At 43.6% G+C, this 24,919-nt stretch overlaps 1 non-coding gene across 1 annotated transcript; it reads left to right on the top strand.

Moving 5' to 3' along the window:
- The first annotated feature begins 14,888 nt into the window (after positions 1-14,888).
- trnas-gcu (transfer RNA serine (anticodon GCU)) lies at positions 14,889-14,970 on the top strand. Its single transcript has one exon. It is a non-coding gene; the product is annotated as a tRNA-Ser (tRNA).
- Positions 14,971-24,919: the final 9,949 nt, after the last annotated feature.

Here is a 24,919-nt window from a genome sequence, read left to right as displayed (position 1 = left end):
AAGATCGGCAGGGGAGTGTGAATCTCTTCGGCGGCACAGAGCAGACTCAATTGGCCAAATGGTTTCTGTCTGCGTTGTGTCTATTTCCATCAACTCTGATTCTATAAGTTTTGTCCTTTTTTTAGGCTTTGGTATTTCACATCTCCCCTGAAATGTGGTTTGCAGAACAGGACAATCGCCAAACCGTTACCACCCGCTGCCTGGAAGAGGAACGCCTCATATTCTGCCTTGGGACCCTGTAACAATACGGGATAAATCATCTTCAATTCCCCTTCCCCCACATTATCACAGTCCGAAGCATCCAACTCAGCACCACCCTCCGAAACTATTCATCTTTTCCCGCTCTGACTTATCACTTTCTCCCCCGCCTCCATCCAATTATCGCTTTCCCAGCTCCCTTCCCCCCAACCCCAACTGCCGCCCGTTTATCTCTCTGCCCCCACCTATACGTCTCATTCCTGATGAAAGGCTTATGCCAGAAGCGTCGGTTCTCCTGCTCCTCGGATGCTGCCTGACCTGCTGTACTTTTGTAGCACGACAATCTCGTCATGGCGAAGATAAATTAGCTTAGCTCAGGCTCTTTATCTGAGAGCGGAGAAGAGTGATTGAGGGAGGGCTGAAGGTGTACAGTAAGGGGATAGATACGTGTTATAGGAATAAATTTGTTATGGGAAGTGTTTACAAACATAGATCTATGTTAAACGCAAGGGGGAGGATAATCAGAGGAGATATAAGACGAACATTTTCATTCTGAGAGTGTTGTATCATTGGAACTCACTATTTGAACGAGTGGTAAAGCTATGAGTCATCAAAACACTTCAGGAGTACTTAGCCGAATACTTGAGAAGCTAGAGCACAAATGGATAAGGACCAGATACTGGAAAGTTGGACGAAGACGAACAGCGATCTGATCAAATGTCCGAACACCGTACGGAAAGTACGGAGCATGAAAGCATGGGAAGGGTAAAAGCATGGATACTACTGTCGATCTGTTACAAGGGGTCTGTGGAATGCTTCACGAGCAAAAAGGTCACTGTGGTAGGATGGGGCCACTGTGGCTTGATGGGATAAGCGAGTGGAATGCTCCTCCACCAATTAGCAGAGTCAGATTGGGGCTGAACGGTTACTGTGACAGGCTGAGATCATACCAATTAGTAACGTCAACCTTGCCAGCTAAATATCATCATTGCAGTTTGGGACAAGTCGTGACAATAAATATTTAGGACTTGACTTTAAATATTTAATTGATAGTTGCGTCAGCCTGCTTGAAACCTTTGTAGCAGAAAAAAAGACATTAAATATCTAATCAGCTTGGGACAGGAAAACATTGTGGCAGATGGGGTAGCTAAAAATCTAATCATGACAGGTTAGTCTGGGCTGGAAGATCACTGCAGCAGATGTAGCAGTAAAATACATAATCGTGACAATAGAAAAACCCTATTGGCAGAAGTAGAGCGATAATGGTTTATTGTATACCTGGAGTGAAATAATTCTGACTAACACAGTTGGGCATCCTGGTAAGCTAATAGAAATATAATTAAAGAAAGGGTATAAAGAGCCACGGATCCTGAGTTTCGGGGTCGTTCAAGAATTTGCTTTCTGTGTGGCACGGCTTTTTGTCTGCTAATAAAAGATCTACTCCTTGAAGAACTCTCCGCATCTCCTGGAGATTTATTACATTTTCTCCACGACAACCACAACTTTGTGTACAGTAAAATTATGGCTAGCGCGGCTCGGTGGTGCAATGAAAAGCGCGTTAGATTTCTACAGCATTGTTAACATTGCTGTACAAAGTTTGTTGTTTTGGGTTTCACCAGAATCGGCGTTCAGATATCAGCTGAATCAATTATTATTCTGCTGATTCATCGTTAATTCCCGTCGTCTGGGGTTCTTGAAATTGCTGTTTACCACAGAAATTTCCTGACCTCCTTGTTGGTGAGTTTCGACGGAATCATATCAATTGAAGCATGATCAGACCAGAATCAACTGCTAACCCACGAAACCTACAAAATTCGTGCAGAAACCCACTGTCTCGAAACGCATATTCCAGTCCAATAGTTTCACAGGCATTATCGATTGCTTAAATGTCTTTCTCCCTTTGGGCGACAGGCTGTTCTGGATGGACCGGGGAAAGATATTGATGTATTTGGTTAGTCATGACAATGTCAAATGGTGGGGTAGGACCGGTGTTTGGAATAGCGTCCTCCTGTTCCTCTCTGTCAGTGCTGTTTCTGACAGAGGGTTTTCAACAATAACATATTGAAATGTGAATCTACACCACGGAGTATCAAGGTCCTCCCATTTACCCCACCGCTCTCACAGCCAGAATGGAGAGCTCCTATTGCTGCTTTAGATCAGACAATCGAGGATTCTCCCAGGCGCTCTGTCAGACTGCATGCTCCTTCACACAGGTTTTTCACTGAACACATAGAGCAAGCAAACGTGGGGATTCAGGGACAGATTACCCCTCTGATTTGCTGCACTTCTGGACACGGAGACGTACATGAATTTCTGACATTCTGAGTCTTACTGTGCATTCTTCCGACTTTACAATTTAAACTGGAATTGAATGTATTCTTGCGTCACACTCCTACATCCTCGGTATTCAAGGAAACCGTGAAACGTGTTCATGGATGTAGGAATGGTGGAGATTATTGCTAAATGCAGTGTGTTTCATGTGACCAGTATGAACTTTCAGAAGGAAGTTGCGAAGTTTTATCGATTCGAATTGAAGCCGATCGAAGGAAAGGTCTGGCGACAGCGGCAATGTAACATTGTCTGTAAACAACGCAGGAACCAACGGAAACCCATTTTTCAATGAAGTCTATTTTGCATATTTTTATGTGTCCACTTCCTGAGCCTGATGCTTCAATAATCACAGGTCTATGTCAGTTTCACCTTGTCTGCGTTAGCTTTAATTTCAGAACCACAGCAAAAGTAGGGCAGTTGAGTTAAAGTTCCTAAGGATATGAGTAGGACATGTGACCAGCTGGCTTGTCTGCGGCTACAGTCACGCAATTGTTTAGCGCCTGCTACTTAAAGGTGCGTAAAATGCAACGGTTGTGAGTTGAATGCTTATCTAAAGATGCTGTTACTGACATTGACAAGGGATTATTAGGGCATCATACGCAGTTGAAATCAATATTGAGTAAAGTAGCATTTATTTGAAAACTCCAGTTTCACATTTCTGTCAATTATTATCTGCAAAGCTACAAATATTCCCCAGTTGAATATCCATCTGTGGATAGGGAAACAGAGGTGAAAGTTTAGCTTAATGACTTTTCTCAAATCGCTCACCCTGCACTGAATTACATTCTGGGAAAGTCTATTTAACTCATTTCATATCATTCCATTTCCTGCAAACACGCACAGTTCATTATCCAATCGAAAGTATTAGATTTATCTCTTTGGGGAGTTTGAATGTTGTCAGTAACTCTGACAAAGGCATAACAAGTAGTTTTGCTGTTGGGAGAAGCTGAGGGTGCAAACTTGAATAAGGTCGAGTCTTGTCACCGGGGTCTTTAAGCGGAGATAAGTGAGTATTAAATGGACTCACTCTCCTTTTGAGTGATTGTGACCAAATGTTCAAGGCAACAAATGGCAATGATAATGATGTTTTCCATCTACAGGCCAAATCTTACTCACTAGAGGCACCATAGTATTACAGATCAGGAGAGCAGAGTAGATGATGATCCTTATGCAAACCTGAGACAGTGAGAGAATTACTCCCAAGCTGTTGGTCTCACTTTTCACATAACTAGTTAGTCAGTGGACTGAGCTAACAGACTTCCATTCAATGCAGAGATAAACCAAACAGCTCAGTGCATTTACAATATATAATATTTCATGTAGAATAAACTGCAACACCTATCAACGCCAGCAGCTCTTCTTATACGTAGCATTTTCAAGTGCAGGTATTATGCAATTTCTTTCCGATGAATGTTATCCACTTCGAGAGTATGTCCCTTTTGCCTCGCCATCCAGGCAGCCCAGAATCCCTATCGTTGTTAAATTCAGTCCTTGTGTGTCTGCACACGACCTTTGAACTATAATGAAATCAGCTCCTAAAATGTTTTTATTTCTGAAAATTCATCTCCGATTTCAATAATTCTCAGAATAAAAAAGAAAAATCTGCTCCAACCATCTTCATCATTCCCCGTTGGTTTTGAAACTCCACCCTTTAGTTTCCACTCACTTAAACGAAGGAAGTTCCCTCAGATTTACTCTTACCAACGTCACATTAGCTGGATCACCTCCCTTCAGACACAACGAAGTCTTTCCTGATTTCTCCCGCATGGTTCTTTATCTGTCCCACCTTCCCATTAAATCTGCTCTTTCCTTTTCTAGTGGTGTTATCTCAAAGAAACCGTCATGTCTGTCTTTTTTATCGACTTTGTATCAAGTGAACACTGACCGTGTCATTCCTAACGTCTTTATATTCCAGTAAACTCTACCGTGTCTTTCACCATGCCTTTATATCCCAGTAAATTTCAACCTGAGAAAGGATGCTGGGTCCAATTCAAAGCATGAAAACTCACCACTAAGCTGTGCAATCTTATTACCGACACAGGAAAGGTGGAAGTAATTTCAGTTACAGCTGAATCGATTGGCTGCAGCAGCATCGGGTCAAATCCCAGTCAGATACATGACTGTTGTTCTTATATTTATTTCTTCTCTACGTGTGCTGAGTAACACAGTGAGGGATCAATTACTGTTGTCAGACATACATGTAGTGGCCTATTAAATACTGAAGCTGTGAGATGCGAACAGTTTTTATTAACATAGACCATTCGAATCTCAGGCTCAGGAATTTGACAGAGAGCGAATTTGAGCAAAAGTTCAGCCGGGTGTTTACCCCATGACGTAACACGAGTTTCTGCGGTTGCTTTGTTGTTCACCTCATTTGTGTGTTTTGCATCATTGAGGATTTTGAAGTTGTCCCCTCTATACAAAAGGCCCGTACTTTTGCAATATTGTACAAAAGATGCAGTACAAGAATAGCCGATGCTGATTCAACGAGGTAAAAACAATGACTGCAGATGCTGGAAACCAGATTCTGGATTAGTGGTGCTGGAAGAACACAGCAGTTCAGGCAACATCCAAGTAGCTTCGAAATCGACATTTCGGGCAAAAGTCCTTCATCAGGAATAAAGGAATGAAGGGCTTTTGCCCGAAACGTCGATTTCGAAGCTACTTGGATGCTGCCTGAACTGCTGTGCTCTTCCAGCACCACTAATTCCGATGCTGATTCAGTCTACTTATCCAAATATTGACCCCTGGAAACAGGACTGTGCACTCTCCTCGAGTCTGGAAAACAACTTCCTCACAGATAATGTTACATTCCCGCTCTCATGGCTCTTTTCATTCCATCGGCTTCTGTTTTGCTTGGAATCGGATTCAATACATCTTGTCACTGTGTCATTTCTTTCCATGTGGTCAGATCTTGTGAACAGTGGGATTGTATATGCTGGAATCAGTCGAGGCTGTCCGCTCTCCCACATCCAATTTATCCCCAGGTTGTGTTAAGATGATGATCTAAATCGCGTCCTTCTCTTTCCTGTCACTCTGGGATGATGTGAGCTGTGAAATCTATGATCTGAACTGGAGGCAACGTGGAAATCACATCAGCTGCGTGAGCGACAGGATTTGGTGCATTAATATCCCATGCTAATTCAGACAGCAGAAGCCTCCCCGTGACTTCGAGAAGCACAGACACTGTTCCTGAATAATGGGGAGAGATTCACTCTTTGCTCACAGTTCTGCATTTTCTATCTGTCTCAGATCGCATTATTTGGACAAGGATTCCCAAAAGAAGATGATTTCTTGTGCATGCACGATCTCACTTTTCTACACCTTTCCAGAATTTCCATACTTCCCACTCCCAGCTGACCCCTACTCCGCTGGACAAACCCGTGTTTAATGAGGGAGGTGAAGACCGCGTTCAAGCTGCTCTCCACCAACACTACATGACAATGGCAGATGAGTTCGTCCAGTTCTCAATGAAGACCGCCCTGTTCCGCGAAAGCAGCTAGCACAGCCTCCTGGGAGAAGCGAGTCAGAATGGAAAGGAGCTGTGATGAAAACTCGGTGCTTCTTTCACTCTGAAACAGCAGAAATAGCAAAAAACTCACCTGGTTTATGATTACCACGTCTGGCGCCGTTCTCGCTTGTTTGTCTCGGGTGTGATATTGCCTCAGTCAGGTGACATAGGTGTGAGAGGTCTCGGGTTCACCTTGCAGATGAGCCTTGGAATTTTGCACACTACTTCATTTTTGACTGAGAAGATATGATTTCGATGAGATCGAGTTCAGATAAAGATTCCAAAGCTTGAAACCATACACAAGCAAGTTCAAAAACCGTTTCTTCTCGGCCGGTGCTGCTCTGAGAAATGAATTGTCTAACTTGAAGTAATGCTGATCTTGCCAATTTGGATTTTGCTGAGCGCACGTATTATACATAGTAACCTGAATTCCCGAGTCTGGTCAAATTTTGCTTTTCTCACGCTGTGATCTGCATGTCCTTGATTACTCTGATCCGCCTTTACCTTTCGCAAACAACGCTTTCCACTGTACTTAGGTACATGTGACAATCAATCAATCAAAACACAGTCATTTCCTCATTGCGTGGAGCCAGCAGAGCGAAGGTGGGCTGCAAGGACTCTGTCTGCAGTGTGGCACATTTTGTGATCCTGATTGAAATTACAATTAAAACAGCAGCATTGGCGAAGTTACACAGTAGTTATATTGACGCAGCCGGTACACATCTGTGAAACAACGTATCAGACAATAACAGTGAAGATCTTTTGACGTCATCCTCGAAGGGACATGCTACAAAAACCTGAAGACTGCGTGAAACTGCTGTGGTCAGCGATAACAGAGCGGCCCAGAGGGATCGTGGTGGGCGCATAATCCAGAAATTAATGAATGAAAAGCATCCTCTGCTCGATTACAATTCCAGCTTTCAGTGTGTGTACTGCCACTGCCAGTATTTTGCTATAACAGTGCTCCGTTCTTCGTATTACATATTGATGTGCCTTTTGCGTCCTTATACTGAATGGTATCTGAAATAGATAGACCCGCCACATTTATACATTTAAGGAAACACACGTTTGAAGTTATGAAAGATTTTTTTGCTGTTCTCCGTCGGTCTGTTATGACCTGATTTGCAAAGTCACTTGCCTGAGCTGTGAATACACTGGCGAAGTTGAGGGAAATCAGTTGTGGTGTGGACGGTGCCCCTGACGCCTTGCAGTTCTTCCCCACGCTGTGTCACACAGCAGGGTTCTCCGGTGAAATGAACAGCCGTGAATGACATGTGATTCAGTATGTTGGAGACAGCATTTCCAGACAGACACAGTTCCCTATTATTAGAACAAGCATCACTGATGATGAATAACCTCAGAGAGAAGCAAGCGATAGAGATTTGCCGTGGACTCGATGGGCTGAACGGCTTCTGTCGGCACGTGAATGGCGTCACACGTCTCTGCCGTCCCTCTGTCTGGCTCTGACAGAGTGGCTGAGGGTGAAATAATGGCTCGCTTTTAATCCTCCCTTCTGCTTTGGACTGTCTGCAGCCCCGCAGCTCCTGGTTGTGGGGATGGTTCTCAGTGAGTGAGGGTTTCATTCGGAGTCACTTCATCTGGGACAGTTGGGACTCATACGTTAACTGATGCCCGATTGCAGCAAAGAAACCGACGGCTCTGAAACAAAAGCCTTTCCGCTGGATTGTTCTGTGAAGATTGATTCTGAACATCAAATGGGCAGCACAAAAATGCACTGATTTGAATTTTACTGAGGGAAGAGAGTCCACAGCCCATTTCTGTCTTTCCCTCCAGCTCAGCACCTTTCTCTCTCTCTCAAATAAATGATATTTGGAAAAAGATCGCAATCAAAGTTGCTAGGTTCCAGCGGCCCTCTTGCACCTGGCTGTGCCCGTAAGAGGAAGCTTCAGAGCATATCCGTTTTACATCCCCTCATAATGCCTGCAAGTGGAGGGAAATGGCTGAATACTCTGCCAATAGAGACAGCTCAGTCCCGGAGGATGGCATACTCAGCACCGTCTCGGTGGGGACATTCTGCCGATCAGACACAGTCCACTTTATTATTCAGATCATACCAGAGTGAGAGCGCTCGAGAAGGCCAATCGGTCACTCGTACCTGTGCCATCTCGGGAGTTGCAAAAGATTGGTGAAAGTGGAAAGTGGATTTGTTCACGTTTCAAGTGTTTCTGTGAAGCTGGAAGCAGAAGAAGATACACAGTGAATCGATTGAGATCTGACTACAGGAGCAGCAAATAAGTTGGATAGCGCAGTGGAGAGCTTTGAAGTATTGAGTTCTGGTTAATGGGACGATCATGCTTTTACTCGGCCATGCTGCTACAGAAGAAACTATGTCAGTGTCTCTCAACATTGTGATGTCACAGGCAAAAGACGCCGTTACACTGCAGGAAATTCCTTTTTCCAATGTGAGGGCTGTCCATATGTAAAGGTGGAGCTTATATATCGAATCCTTTCACATAAATAATTCCACTGCACCTCAGTGTGTTGTATTGTCTCCTTTCCACTTTACCTGTCATTGTGCCTACACTGAAGTTGATTTTCTCCTTGTGCGAGTCTTTTACAATCTGGGTGATGTGATGCAGTTGTACTGACCCATTTTCTGGCAGAATTTTCCACTTCATTTCAGCCCGCCCTAACTTCGCTATCTGATACTATTCCAATTGTTTAGGTGTTAAGTGCTCATCCCAGATCCAGCCTGCCCTCACCCAAAATAAATGGAAAAATCAGTTACAGTGTGATCACTGATATCGAAGGATATCCTCATTCCAAGGTCAATTGATAATTCCAAGGATAAAGTTAGGGCTGCAGACGCTGGAGATCAGAGTTGATGCTGGAGATCAGTGTGATGCTGGAAAAGCACAGCAGATCAAGTAGCATCCGAGGAGCAGGAGAATTCAAGTTTCAGGCTTAAGCCCTTCATCAGGAATAAGGCTTGTGAGTCGGGGCTGAGAGATAAATGGAAGTGGTGTGTGGTTGAGGGGAAATAGCTGGAAAGCAATAGATGGATGAATAGAACGGAGAATATAAGAGGTCAGAAGTGGCAGTGATGGAATGGGTCGAGAGGGCGGTGGCGAATTGAAGGCTTATGCTTGGGGGAAATGAGGAAACTGTTCGAATTCACATTTATCCCGCGTGGTGTAAGGGTCCCAAGCCGGAATGTGTGGCATTCCTCCTCCAGGCGTTGGGTGGGTAACGGTTTATCCGTGGCGGAGGTCCAGTACCTGCGAGCCTTTGATTGGGGAGGAGGGGGAGTTGAAGTGTTCAGCCACGGGACGCTGAAGTTGGTGGGTGCGGGTGTCCCAGAGATGTTCTCTGAAATGATCTGCAAGAAGGTATCCTGTCTCCCTGATGTAGAGGAGAACACACTGGGTGCAACGGATGCAGTAGATGACATTGGTATTTGTACAGGTGAATTTCCAACGGATGTGGAACGGTCCCTTCGGGAGTTTGTTGGAGATGAGAGTTGTGTGGGTGCTAGTTTCACCCTCACTTTGGTGGCAGTCAAAGGTGCCAGGAGAAGGTTATGTGCTGGTGGGGGGAAGTGTCTTCCTCAAGAGGGGGTCGTGGAGGGAGTGGTCTTTCTGGAGTGCTGGCAGAGCTGGGTAGCGAAATATATCTCGGGTGGTGGCGTCTGTTTGGAGGTGGCATCAGTGGCAGAATATGATGCGTTTTATGCGGAGGTTGGTGGGGTGGAAGGTGAGCACCAGGAAGTTCTTTTCTTGTTGCGTTGACAGGCATGGGGCTCAAGGGTGGTGGTGCGTGAAGTGGAGGTGATGCACTGGAGGGCATTGTCAACTAACGTGGAAAGGCAATTTGTGACCGTGGAGGAAGGGGACCAACTGGGTCTTTCTGAGGTGCAATTGGTCATCCGGGAGAACAGATGTGGTGTAAGCGGAGGAATTGGGAATAAGGAATGTCGTTTTTACACGAGATAGAGTTGGAGGAGATGTAGTCTATATACCTTTGGGAGTCGGTGGGCTTGCAGTACATGTCTTTAATTAGTCAGTCGCCAGAGACGGTGATGAAGAGGTCGAGGAAGGCGAAGGAAGTTGCCAAGATGATCCGGATAAATTTGAGGTTGGTGTGGAAGGTTTTGGTAAAGCTGGTGAGCTATTGAACCTCTTCGTTGGAGCACCAAGTGGCGCCAATGTAACGTAGGAATAGGTGTAGGATGGTGCCTGTGTAACTGTGAAAGATGGACACTTCCGCTTATCTGACAAACACGCAGACATAGCTAGGTCCTATGTGGGTGCCCATGACTACCAGTGTCGATGGAGGAAGTGGGAGATTTGGAAAGTGAAGTTGTTGATTGTGAGGACCAGTTCAGTCAAGTGGGTGAGGATGTTGGTGGAAGGGGACCTGTTGGGATGGTGTGAGATTAAGAAATGGAAGGCTTGCAGACTTCTGTCATTGCAGATGGATTTGTACAGGGACTGGATGACCATGGTGAATATCGCGTGTTGAGGGCCAGGGAAATGAAATTCCTGAAGGAGGTGAAGTGCATAGGGGTGTCACGAATGTAAGTGGGCATTTCCTGAACTGGGGAGAGAGGATTGTGTCGAGGTAGAAAGAGATGATTCGGATGGTACAGGTGCAGGATAAGACAATAGGTCGACTGGGGCAGTCAGGTTTTTGAATCTTAGGAAGGAGGTAGAATTGTGGAGTGCGCAGTTCCCGGACAATGAGGTTGAAGGTTGTGGCTGGGAGGTGCCCAAAGGTGATAAGATTGTGGATGGTCTGGGAGATGATGGTTTGGTGAGGGGAGGAGAGTTTGTGATCGTGGTCTGTAGGAGGAGGTGCCTGCGAGTTGGCACCTGGCTTCAGTTTTGTTCCTCTGCCCGACTCACAAGTCTAATTCCTGATGAATGGCTTATACCTAAATCGTCCATTCTCCTGCTCCTCGGATGTTGCCTGACCTGCTGTCCTTTTCCAGTACAATACTCTCCACTCATTCATTATTACTGTCTCATTTCACACTACCAGGTCCACGCTCTCTGTTTGATTCTAATGAGCACTGTTCTCATGGACTGCGACAAAATCTGCCAATCTGAAACAAAAACAGAAATTGCTGTAAAATCACAGGTGGGCTGGCAGCATCTGTGCAGATGAATCACAGTTAACGTTTCACATCCATTGGGTCCATCTCTCCACAGATGCTGCCAGACATCCTGAAATATTCCAGCAACGTCTGTTTTTGTTTGATTTTCAACATCAGCCATTTTTTCGTTTTTGTTTTCTTGTTTTCTGCCAAATATGATTTGGCTAAAGATTATATTAAATGTTTTAAATATGAATACGATGGAATGGCCAGATCCACCAGCCGGCTCCTTTTATTTGGTTGACGTGACCAATGCCTTTCCACTTGGTCACCGCGCCCTACAGCTGCACTGCATTTAAATTGACAAAATTGTGGCATTCTCTCGGATTGGTAATCAGGAGCGAGATTGATTGAAATTATTGAAAACTTAAGATAAACTGATAAAATACGGGATATAAAACGGGAAACTGAAAGGGAAAGAGAGAACGGCGAATGATAATTTTTGACAAAACTAAAATATAATTGCTCAAGAATCAGAAAGTGCTTTCATTCACAAACATACCATAATATGGAATGTAATTTTTGGGACAACCAATGCAAGTAGATCTTAGCAAAATCTTAGTTTTAAAGTCTTGCTGCAACTGTTTCGGTTATAATGAACGCACACATGGGATTCAGTGCTGTAATGATCTCCTAAAATGGAAAAGGAAATCCTTGCCTTCCAGGATACATGGGGAATGTTCACTGATTCATCCCAATAATGGCAGGACTGTCGTCTGGATGCGTATGAGTAAAATCTTTTAATGTTCCATGGAGCTTCGAATGAGTGGTGAAGGGAATGTCTCCATTCACAAATTAATCATTCAGTAGAATTCAGTATAGGGACCGAAGAAATGATGAACAAATTGAATAAGAACATGGACATACGATACCCAATAGGTACGACTATTACTATATGAAAACTGTTGATTTCAGATCCACGGTGGCCTTTTGTGGTGGCATTTACTGTCCAGAACCAGTCTGCACTGGAATGACGGGAGACACACTATGAAGTATTTGAACTTCAGTCACCTTTAGAAATAGCTGAGACTGACTCCGGACACGGGGATATGGAGATGTTGGCCTTACAAACCTTTCAGACATTCCGTGGAAGAATAAAGGAAGTGATAGATAATTTTCGTCTCCATGGAGACGATGTTCATGAACTGGATAGATAGTAATTAACCTTATTGGAGTTTATAAATAGAGATGTCGTATTGAAAAAGCAAAGAGTTCATAGTGTAACTGTAAAATCTTTAGGTCACACTCAGTGGAAGCATTGTGTGTAATCCTTATCCTCATTCTCCACCAAAAGCATGTAAAGAAGTGAGAAAGGGCACAGACGCTGTTTCCTGGATAGCAAGATATTAGAAAGCCAAGTGACGTTGTTTACTAAGACATAAGAATATCAGAAAAGACACAACCGGTTTCATCGGGATGATAGAAAGAATGACGGAGTTTATACACGAGATTTGGAAATGCTGGAGCAAAAACACGCAAGTTTGATGTCAACAAATGAGATTTTCACATAACACGAGGTTTGAATGAGTAAATCGGGGAAAGTCCCTCTTTCGAGTGAAGCAATAACTGTCCTTTGAGCTTGAAAACCATTAGGGAATGATTAAGAAAAGTTTGGATGAGAGTTTCTTCCACTCAATAGAGTTATTTAAATCGTGAACGACTTTACAGAAGTAAAACGTAGAAGCTGACTTCAGAGTGGTTTAAAAGGTACACGAACAAACGAACAAGGAGAGAATTTACCATTGAGTGAAAGTCAGTATGGTTGCGTAACAATTTCGAATTTGTTGACTTGAGACACAAAGATATTTCATGAACACGTACAACTGAATAAGACTGAGTATAACAAGTTCATGGATTGGTAAGGTGTGGCGTATTATTCAAGGTGAAACTCGGTAAATGGAGCTGATGTCCTAAAATAACTGCATACAGAAGTTATATCCTAATGACTAGGAATTGAATCGTCACTTGGAGATGCAACACCTACTTTAAAGATTTGACCACATTCACATGATGTTATGTACATTTCGTACATTCTTAACTCCACCCAAGAAATCCACCAAGGAGAATGGGTCCTTTTGTATTGTTATCCCTCTGTACTTCTCTGCAGCACGCCAGTTAAGATAAAATATGCTCACACCAAAATTCAGTTCAATACAATATTCAAACGGTCCTATGTGATTTCTTTTTTTATTATTGCAACAACCTTTGTGAGTTTGTAACAAACTTTGTAACATGAAATCAGTTCAACATCTATTTTCCCAGAATTTAAAGCAGTGCACATTGGAAACGTTATCCATCTGGTGAAAAATCACCTTCGGCTCTCTCTCCATATATGTTTCTTCACGTTTTAGATACTTGCAGTATCTTTGTTGATCAAGGAGTCATTATCCAGAAGAGGTAGTTTCTCAATCCACAAACACGGGTATTTTCCCATAAACTTGGCTTTGCTCAATATCACCTTCTGTCCGTACCCCTCAACACGAGGACAAATTAAAGCTGCTCCATGTGAGGCTCAAAATTAAAACTTCGGCACAGCACAGCTCACTATACTGGAACAGAGATACCGTGCACTGGTCACCTTCAGCACAGGAGCAACACATTAATGCTTACCTCCACATTCCTGGTTTTACTTTAACGTTTGGGAAACCGAGTTTCTCTGATTCCATGGCTAGTAACGGGGATTATATGATCATCTTCACCAGTGGTTCTGTCCCCGAGTGAGGAAAGTGGTGAGGTACTCATTGCAAAGATGGGTAGATTGATGAAATGTACAATTTCATCTTTTGCCTTCATTAACTCATGAGCTTTTTATTTTGTTTTGCATCTGTAGAAATCTTAAAATCTTCATCTTGAACAGACTCAATGACAGTTCTTCATTGTGTCTCTGGCAGCAAATTTCATAGTGCAAACTCCCTCTGAATTCTTCCACCGCATTCCGCTGTTTGGGAAGTGTTCCTGTTGTGGGAAATGCACTTCCCCGTGTGTCACCTGCTGCTCCCAGTATGCGCTCTGGCACAGCACTCATTTTCCTTCTGACACTTGCTCACTGTGTTCCTGTGATCATACAGTGACTTGGTGTCGCACGGCCCAGGAAAATGATACACATCAAGGTTTTTGCATTGTTGAGTTCAATTGTCAGTTTAGCCATATTTTGGATTTTGAAATTGTCTGTTCTGTACACAAGTGAGTGTAAAAAACATCTGAGCGGAAGTTAGGTGTTCCGTGTAATGTCATTGAGGACTATGCACTCTCCTCCAGTCTGGAAAACAATTCCTCACAGGCAGTTGAATAGACAATAGACAGCAGGTGCAGGAGTAGGCCATTCTGCCCTTCGAGCCAGCACCACCATTCATTATGATCATGGCTGAACATCCTCAATCTGTATCCTGTTCCTGCCTTATCCTCATAACCCTTGATTCCACTATCGTTAAGAGCTCTATCCAACTCTTTATTGTGAGAACACCTCCTGCTGTCTCGGGTTCTTCATTCCGTTGACTTCAAATTTCACAGAATTCAACTGACCTTGTTACATAGTCATTTCCTCATTTTTGTTCAGAAAAATGTGTGCACAGTGTGACAGTGGGAGTGCACTTGCCCCACAACCCAGGGGTCAGACCATCGTCTTGGACTGTGTTGTTTCTCATTTCACCAACACCAGGGAGAAACATCTGCTGCTCTGCATAATTTACGAAATTCAATTATTCATAAGGTCATAGCTTTTCGAGCGTCTGTGACGAGGTGGCCGAGAGGTTAAGGCGATGGACTGCTAATCCATTGTGCTCTGCACGCGTGGGTTCGAATCCCACTCTCGTCGCTGTCATTAACGGCTTTCAATGGTGCTGTTTTCAGCTGTTGCATTAAAACTGGAGCTCCAACGGTCAGTTTACATGCTTTGTCGCTATGACAAAATCGCAAGGAATAGTTTGTGCCGTTTGACGAAACTGCATTGAAATGGAGGTTGCTTTGGGATAATGAAACGAAACGCGATTTTTTTTTTCATTACAAGCTGCTGTGAACGTTTTTTCGTATGAAAGACATCCAGGAAAATCAAATACCGAGAGCTGCGAAGTGCATGTTTATGCAAAGGGATTCTTAATGAATGTTTTGTCAGATGAAATCTGGAGGAGGTTGAGTAGAAGTAATTCATCCTGGTGAGAAGAGCACAGCGAAACAGCACAAAATAATGGAGATATTTCAAAGGGGCAGGGTGTGGGTTTAGGGGCACAGAGAACTGGGTGTAAATGCACAGTGGAGAATTGCCGCTGTGGGTGCCGTGCATGCGCACGGAGAGACTTACACATTGGTCTCGCCCTCGCCCCTTGCTCTCGCCATTGATGAATGCTGGACATAAGGCACAGATAAACACAAGATGTGGGAAGCAAGCTCCTTCTCGTTATGCACACACTGGATGCTTCACATTGAACTATGAACAACTGGAGAAATCAGCATGTTACCTATAGGGAGTGAAACTAAAGTGTGGATCAATAACCGTAAGATTCATGCAACATAAACATGAAAAATGATTTAAAATATAGGGTGTAGGGTTGCTCACTAAGCTGTAACTTTGATATCCAGACGTTTCATTACTTGGCTAGGTAACATCATCATCAGTGGCGACCTCCAATTGAAGCAAAGCTGTTGTCTCCTGCTTTCTATTTATATTTTTCTCCTCGATGGGGTTCCTGGGGTTTGTGGTGATGTCATTTCCTGTTCGTTTTCTGAGGGGTTGATAGATGGCATCTAGATCTAAGTGTTTGTTTATGGCATTGTGGTTGACGTGCCAGGCCTCTAGGAATTCTCTGGCATGTCTTTGCTTAGCCTGTTCCAGGATAGATGTGTTGTCCCAGTCGAAATAGTGGTATTTTTAATCCGTATGTAGGGCTACGAAGGAGAGAAGGTTGTGGCTTTTTGTGGCTAGCTGGTGTTCGTATATCCTGGTGGCTAACTTTCTTCCTGTTTGTCTTACATAGTGTTGGTGGCAGTCATTGCATGGAACTTTGTAGATGACGTTGGTTTTGTCCTTGGGTTGTACTGGGTCTTTTAAGTTGGTTTTTGTTTGAGAGTGTTGGTGGGTTTGTGTACTACTAGGATTCCGAGGGGTCTGAATAGTCTGGCTGTAATTTCTGAAACTTCTTCGATGTATGGTAAGGTGGTTAGGGGTTCTGGCTGTGTTTGGTCTGCTTGTCGTGGTTTGTTCTTGAGGAATCAGCGAACTGCATTTTTGAGTATCTGTTCTTCTCGAATACGTTGAATTGGTGGTTCTCCTCTGTTTTCCGAAGTTCGTCTGTGCTGCAGTGTGTGGTGGCTCGTTGGAATAGTGTTCTGATACAGCTTCGTTTGTGTGTGTTGGGATGGTTGCTGGTGTAGTTAAGTATTTGGTCAGTGTTTGTTGGTTTTCTGTATACATAGGTTTGTAGTTCTCCGTTGTCCTTTCTTTCTACTGTGACGTTCAGGAATGCGAGTTTGTTGTCGGTTTATTCCTCCTTGGTGAACTTTATGCCTGTGAAGGTGTTGTTGATGATGTCAAATGTCTCTTCTATCTTGTTTTGTTTTGTGATGACAAAGGTGTCATCTACGTAGCGGACCCAGATTTTTGGTTTGATTGTTGGTAGGGCTGTTTGTTCTAGACTTTGCATAACCGCCTCTGCTATGAATCCTGATAGCGGAGATCTCATGGGTGTGCTGTTGGTTTGTTTGTAGATATGTTGTTGAAAGTGAAGTGGGTGGTGAGGCACAGGTCCACTAGCTTCATGATGTTTTCGTTGGTAATGTGATTGATGGTTGTTGGTGCGTCTGTGATGGTCTCTTCTAAAAGTGTGGTAAATGTTTCCTTTGCCAGGTCGATGTTGATGAAGGTGAACAGTGCTGTTATGTCGAATGAGATCGTTGCTTCTTCTTCCTCTATTTTGGTGTTTTTGATGATTTTTCGGAACTCCTGGGTGGAGTGGATGGAGTGCTGTGACTCTTCTATGAGGCATTCAGTCTTGCGTGTAGTCCTTTGGCCCGTATGTAAGTTGGTGTTCCGGGTAATGAGACTATGGGTCTGAGGGGGGCCTCCTGGTTTATGGATTCTTGGTAGTCCGATTCGACTTGGGAAACACCTTGATCCTGGGACAGTCTAAGCAAAGACATGCCAGAAAATTCCCAAAGGCCTGGCACTCCAACCACAACGCCATAAACAAGCACAGAGATCTAGATGCCATCTATCAACCCCGCAGAAAACAAACCGGAAATGACATCACCACAAACCGCAGGAACCCCATCCAGGAGAAAGATATAAATAGAAAGCAAGAGACAACAGCTTCCCTTCACATGGAGGTCGCCACTGATGGTGTTACCTAGCCAGGTAATGAAACGTCTGGATATCATACCTACAGCTCAGCGAGCAAACCTACACCTTAAACCTCAACCTGAGTTACAAACCTTCACAATCCTTGCGATTTAAAGTGTCTATACGCATATCAGTAATAGACTTTTTGATATAATACCCGTCTGGTTGAAAGAAGAAGACACCACATTTCAAGATGGATGACAACGTTACCAATGTTGTTTTGAAATTGAAATCTTTTTGATCATTTTACGCAGTGAACAAGTTCATTTTAAATAATGCAAACTACATTCTCTCACCTGGAATAAAAGTGTGTTTTGAATACAAACATTGTTCTTGTTAACTCGCAGTTAATCAACATGAAAAATAGGATGTAATTTTTATTAAGCATACATCAATTAGCACCATTATCTTACTTCGGATGGACTGCAGTATGCACATGCGAAATAAGGTTTAAGAAAGAATGACTTTTGGAAATAATGATTTGGTGGTGACTAAAAATAATATTCGGTTCTCATGATGTGGTTATTCCACCATTGGTCCAGTGGTGGGGATGTTCAGTGGGCAGTATTTCTATGATGGTATAGAAGTATGTGAGCTGCCAGGGATGGGATCTCCCACTTCATTTGGAGCAGCGTCTTTTGACGTGGACCAGAGAGCGTTGTGACATCAGTCTGGGAGTTCCAACCACTCCTGGAGCAGCTTCAGTTGACATGGAGCAGCAGGGAGCATTGGAACATCCGAATGCAAGATCTAACCATATTTGGAGCAGCTTCAGTTGACATGGAGCAAGGAGCTTTGCGAGATCCGTCTGGGAGTTCCACTCTCACCTGGAGCAGCTTTTAATGACATGTAGCAGCAGGGAGAATTGGGACATCAGAGTGATACATCCAACCTCAACTAGACTGCTTCTATTGATATGGAGGAGGGAACATTGGGACATCAGACTGGGAGCTCCAACCTCACAAGGATCAGCGTTTAATGACATATAGCAGCTGGGAGCATTGGGACATCAGAGTGGTAGGTCTAGCCTGAGCTGCACCACTTCTACTAACATGGAGCAAGGAGCATTGGGACATCAGACTGGGAGCTCCAACCACACAAGGACCAGCTTTCAGTGACATGTAACAGCTGGGAGCATTGGGACATCAGAGTGGTAGGTCTAAACTCAACTGCACCACTGGTAATGACATGGAACAGGGAGCATTGGGACATCAAACTGGGAGGTCCAACTTCAAGTAAAGCAGCTTCTATTGACATGGAGCAGCAAGGAGCATTGTAACGTCATGTTGGGAGCTCCAACATCACCTGGAGAAGCTTGTATTTACATGGAAGAGGAGGGAGCATTGGGATATTAGGCTGGGGGAAAGGATATTCAACTATTTTAATCTAAAGTAAAATATGTTTCGACACCTCATATGTTAATTGATTTATGAAGAATCTTTCCCGGGAAAATAATTAATTCTTTAGATAGTAAAGACAAGTCCTGCAAATATTCAACTCAGGAAAACGCATTGGTACAGAGAGAAATGGGAGTGATGCTTCATGTCTTTGTCTTTTCATTTCTGGCCGACTCTGCGCTGGATTACATCATCGGAAGGACGTTTTCACTCATTTCCTGCAAATTCGGACAGGTCATTAACGATATCTAAATATAAAAATTAATGGGAATATGCGATGTTATGATTAGGCTGGAGTTTACCTCAAATTATGGTGAAAACGCATCAAAGTCAGTTGCAATTTCTAAGATCGGCAGTGACCTCATTGATTGGCTGATCAGATTGTGAATGCTCGTTGTTTTGAGGCCAAATTGAAGTGAATCATGATGGTGATTATCTTTGCTCTTTGTTCACCTTGTGACTGTTACTGTTATTGCTCATGTCCTTGTTAACACCAGAGCTCTGCAGCGTGTAAAATCTCGGCTGTGCATCTGGCCATTGGTGCAACCATTCGAAGAGCTGGCTCCGGATCAGGCAGTTGTCAGTTCGACTTTTACTTTGCACAAGCGCATTGTGGAGATTCATCACAAATCCAACCTAATCACTTTTGTTATGCTGTTGTGGATAATATTTGAAATTTTCATCTCCACGAATGAAAGTTCTTTCACTGTCTTCGATCAGTTAAACATTACCAAGAGCTATCAGAGTAAAAATCACACAGCACCAGATTGTATCGAACAGAGTTATTTGGAAGCACCAGTGTTCCATGCACTGCTTCGTCATCAGGTGTTTGTCAACTGTTGGAATCTAAAATGGCTTTGTGTGATTATTAAATGTATCCACCCCAGTCCAACACCAACACCTCCAAGTCATGGGTACCGTCGACACCACGAACGGATCGGTTAAAGTCCAAATGATCTTCCAAAACTTCGCGCATATTGACACACACACCAAGTTTCTGCAGAAAAACACCCACTTGATGAAGGAGCGGCTCTCCTAAAGCTAGTGCTTCCAAATAAACCTGCTGGACTCTGCCCTGATATTGTGTAATTTTTAACTTTGTCTACTCAACTCAAACACTGGCACTTCCATATCATAGACAACACCAGTCATGTCCCACTGTTGTCAGAGAAGGCAATCCTGGAATATCCCAATACATTGCTCATGGGTACGTTTCGTTTTCAGAAACCAAAGCACTTAGTCGCTGCAGCTCCGATGGATGAAAAGCACAGAAAAAAAAAATAGCTGAGACTCGGTTTTGACATTATTTTGAAATTCTTTGGAAAGTGGAATCAGAGGAGAATGAAGGATTAACTGTCTGACTATGCAGAGAGAGGGAAGGCACTTTTCCCTTCTTTGATGAGCTGGGGTATTGACTGATCTAAGGCATGGAACAGATTCCTGGTAGAGCTGCGCTCTCTGCATCAGGAACAAGAAGTCCTGATTTCCTGAACGGTCATGAAACCCAGGGCACTCAGTTAAAGCGCTGAATACTAACCACTAGACCACCAGGGATGAGGGCAGAAGCAGTTGCACCGTTTCTTCATAACTCAGTTTTTGGAATTATGTCACTGCAGATATGTTTCCCCTCAAAAACGATTGAATTATCGAGTGTTTACAGCACAGAAATGGGTCCCTTCATCTCATTTCCCAGCACTTGGTCTGTAACCTTGTAAACTCTGACGTTTCACCTGAATACTAATGTCTCTGGTACGTTTTAATCTCGTAAAACGCAATAAGTGGGATTAAAGATTGAGATGGGAACTGGACCCCATTTTTACCCATAGACTGAAGCACGCAGACACATTTCCCCAAGAGTGACACAGGCCTCGGGAGAAAACAAGGAGAAAGTAAGATTTCATCGACTGGTCTGATGTTGTCCCGTTTCAGAGATCAACACCAATGTCTGGTTACAGCAAAGAAAGGAAGCATTCAGCCCCTCCCGTCCCAGTGTTCTTTGCCCATTGTTTCCCCATTACTCTGTAGTTTATACTGCCTCACCTCGTTCTTGCTGCCAAACTTGATCACTGCTCACGCCCGCTATTTCCTGTCCTGCCAAACGGTTTGCCTCAAGTTCTTGGAATGAAAAACAGGAATCGCCTATTTCAAGCACTTTTCTAGTTTACAAGGACAGTTTTATCACCACTGAGCAAGCACATTGCCAGCTCAGAGAGAAGGTCTCATCCTTTAGAAACTGAAAGGCAAAGATGATTGGATAGCCTCAGTATTGTAAACCAACCAACAAGACCGGAATTGGGCCGAGGGGATCACGCACAGAAGGATGGGAGAATAGAATGGCGAATTTCTTGGTGTCCAGGGTGATTTTAACAGAAATCTTCCCTGGTAGTATAGTGATGAGGATTCAGTGATTTCACTGTCATGACTTGTTAAAGGTTAACGTTTACAGTAATCAACATGAAATACTGCCTGATATTTTGAAGCAGAATGATGTTGTGCATCAGAAGGAATCGTTTCCCTGCATGACCTAATAAGAGAGCTCAGAAGAGCCAGGAGGAGACATGAGAGCCAGGAGGAGACATGAGAAGTTGTTGGCGGATAGGATCAGGGTTAACCCGAAGGCTTTCCATTGGTATGTCAGGAAGAAAAGAATGACGAGAGTTATATTAGGGCCAATCAAGAATAATAGTGGAAAGTTGTGTGTGGAGTCAGAGGAGACATGGGAAACACTAAATAAATATTTTTCCACAGTGTTCACTATATAAAATGAAAATGTTGGCGAGGAAGATACAGAGATACTTGCCTCTCGACTCGAAGAGATTGAGGTTCACAGGGAAGAGGTATTAGAAATACTGTAGAGTGTAAAAATTGACAAGTCCTCTGGGCCAGATGGGATCTATCCTAGAATCCTCTGGGAAGCAAAGGAAGAGATTGCCGAGGCAGTGCCATTGATCCAGAAATCATCATTATCTACAGGAATAGGACTGGTGGATTGCAAATGTGGTTCCCTTGTTCAAGAAGGGTTTTAGAGACAACCCTGGTAATTACAGACCAGTAAGTCTCACTTCAGTTGTTGGTAAAGCGTTGGAAAAGATTATAAGAGATAGGATTTATAATCATCTAGAAAAGAATAATCTGGTCAGGGACAGTCAGCATGGTTTTGTAAAGGTCGTGCCTAACGAATCTTATGAGTTTTTTGACAAAGTGACCAAACAGGTAGATGAGAGTAAGCAGGTTGATGTTCTGTATATGGATTTCAGCAAGGTGTTCGATAAGATTCCCACAGTAGGCTATTATACAAAATGTGGAGGAATGGGATTGTGGGAGACATAGCAGTTTGAATCAGTAATTGGCTCACTCAAAGAAAACAGAGTGTTGTAGTTGATGCAACATGTTCATCTTGGTGTCCAGTTACTAGCGGCATTCCGCAAGGGTCGATGTTGGGTCCAGGGCTATTCGTCATTTTTATAAATGACCTGGATGAGGGCTTAGAAGGTTGGGTTAGTAAATTTGCGGGCAACACTATGGTTGGTGGAGTTGTGGATCGTGACGAAGGATGTAGTAGGTTGCAGAGAGACAAAGATAGGATGCAGAGCTGGGCTGAGAGGTGGCAAATTGAGTTTAATGTGGACAAGTGTGAGGTGATACACTTTGGACGGAGTAATCGGAATGCAAAGTACTGGGCTAATGGTAAGATTCTTGGGAGTGCAGATGAGCAGAGAGATCTCGGTGTCCATGTACACACATCCCTGAAAGTTGCCACTCAGATTGACAGGGTTGTTAAGAAGGAAAACAGTGTTTTGGCCTTTACTAATAGAGGGATTGAGTTCTGGAATCAGAAGGTTATGCTGCAGCTGTACAAAGATCTGGTACGGCCACATTTGAAGTATTGTCAACAGTTCTGGTTCCGCATTATAAGAAGGATGTTGTCGCTTTGGAAAGAGTGCAGAGGGGATTTTCTAGCCTGTTGCCTGGTATGGAAGGAATGTATTATGAGGGAAGACTGAGGGCCTTGAGGCTGTCCTCGTTGGAGAGATGACTGAGAGGTGACTTAATAGAGACATACAAGATAATCAGAGGTTTAGATAGGGTGGACAGGGAGAGTTTTTTTCCAAGTTTGGGGACGGCAAACACGAGGGTCACAACTTTAAAGTGAGGGGAGAAAGGTATAAGACAGATGTCAGAGGTAGTTTCTTTACTCAGAGAGTAGTTAGGACATGAAATGCTTTGCCTGTAACGGTGGTCGATTCGCCAAGATTAAGTGCATTTAAGTCGTCATTGGAGAGGCATATGGACGTACATGGAATTTTGTAATGGGATGGGCTTCAGATTAGTATGACATGGCTGCGCAACATCGATGGCCGAAGGGCCTGTACTGCACTCTCATGTTCTATGTTCTATATGCTACAGTTCCAAATCAGCAATGTCATTGGCAATTGCCTGACGTTCAATCAGTTTAAAACAAGAACGGAGGGGGCGTCAGGAAAACGGAAGGGGAATAGTGGTTTGTGAAAGTTAACTACATGCCTCGTGGAGCCAGGTTCAATGTAGATACTGAATATCGGTTTTCCTGTTTAACTTGGTATACTGATCACTTCGGATCAATTACCCAATATTGTCTGCCCTTTGTGTGCTGTTCTTTGTACATTTCACCTCGGTTCAGTGCTCTGGGGGACCACGCTTTTTTAAAATTTGGCACGTTTTACTCAGGTCTGTTTTGCAGCTTCATATTAAGGCCAACAATTTTAGGAACAAATACTCACCATTCAGACCACCAAGTCTGTTCCACTATTGAATGGTTTCATATCTGATCTGTTAACCTTGAACTGCACTTTCTTGCCTTTTGCCATAATGCTTGATGTCTTTGCTGTTTGAAGATCTACCGATCTCAGCCTCATTACACCTCATGACACTTCCTCAACAGCCTTCTGCTCCAAGAAAGTCCACTGATACGGAACTGTCTGAGAGAATAAATGCTTCTTCGTCTCTATTTTAATTGTGAGATCCGCATTCGAATACAAACTTAAAAATCGCACAACACCAGGTCATAGTCCAACAAGTTTAATGGAAGCAATAGCGTTTGGAGAGCTGCTCCTTCATCAGGTGGTTGTGGAGTACACAGTGGTAAGGTACAGAATGTGTAGCGAACGGTTACAGTGTAATGTCACTGAAATTATACATTGGAAAAATACCTTGATTGCTTGTTAAGTCTTCCATTTGTTAGAATGACTATGTTAGGTTCATTTCTTTCTTATGTAAATCGAAAAACTTTCTTTTCACAGTTACATTCTCAGGTGGGCTTTACCAATTAGTGTCAGCACAGATAATATGTTGAAGGTGCTAGTCCCTGTGTGCTGCGTCCATGCCATAATGTTTAGACTGACGCTCATCTAAACAAAAACCAACACTCTACAGGCAAGAATGCCTTAAGACATGGTACATTGGTGAAGCTGAGCAGAGGCTACAACAACGGAATCGGCGCTGCACATCAATCAACAGACAGGTGTCACCTTCCCAGTTGGAGAGCACTTCAGTGATCCAGGACATTCGAACTCGGATCTTCGGGTGACAACCCTACAAGGCGGTCTTTGGAACAGGCAGCAGCTAAAAGTGCCCCCGCAGACTGGTACCCATGGTCATTGGGTTCATGTCACAGTACAGGTGATCCTATTGCCCTATCTACAAACAAAGACCCTCCTACACGAGTGCGCACGCGTGCGTGCGCACACACACACACACACACACACACACACACACACACACACACACGTCTGTGGGGTGAATTTGTACGTACAGAGTTACATTGTACGTTGCTCAAAAACTGCATGACTCCATGTAAGTCTCTGGTAACTCATTTTTATAAATTAGAATCAGTCTAAATATTATGGAACAGACAGCAGCACAGGGGGGCAGACACCAGTTGTTAAACATCACCTGAGAATGAAACTTTAAAATAAAAAAGCTTTGCACTTTACATATGAAAGAAGTGAAGCTCACATGGTCATTCTAACAGATCGGAGACTTAGCAAACAATCAAG

Source organism: Chiloscyllium punctatum, chromosome 28 (genome assembly GCF_047496795.1).
Source record: "Chiloscyllium punctatum isolate Juve2018m chromosome 28, sChiPun1.3, whole genome shotgun sequence".
Classification (NCBI taxonomy): Eukaryota; Metazoa; Chordata; class Chondrichthyes; order Orectolobiformes; family Hemiscylliidae; genus Chiloscyllium; species Chiloscyllium punctatum.
This window is presented reverse-complemented; position numbering and strand designations above follow the sequence as displayed.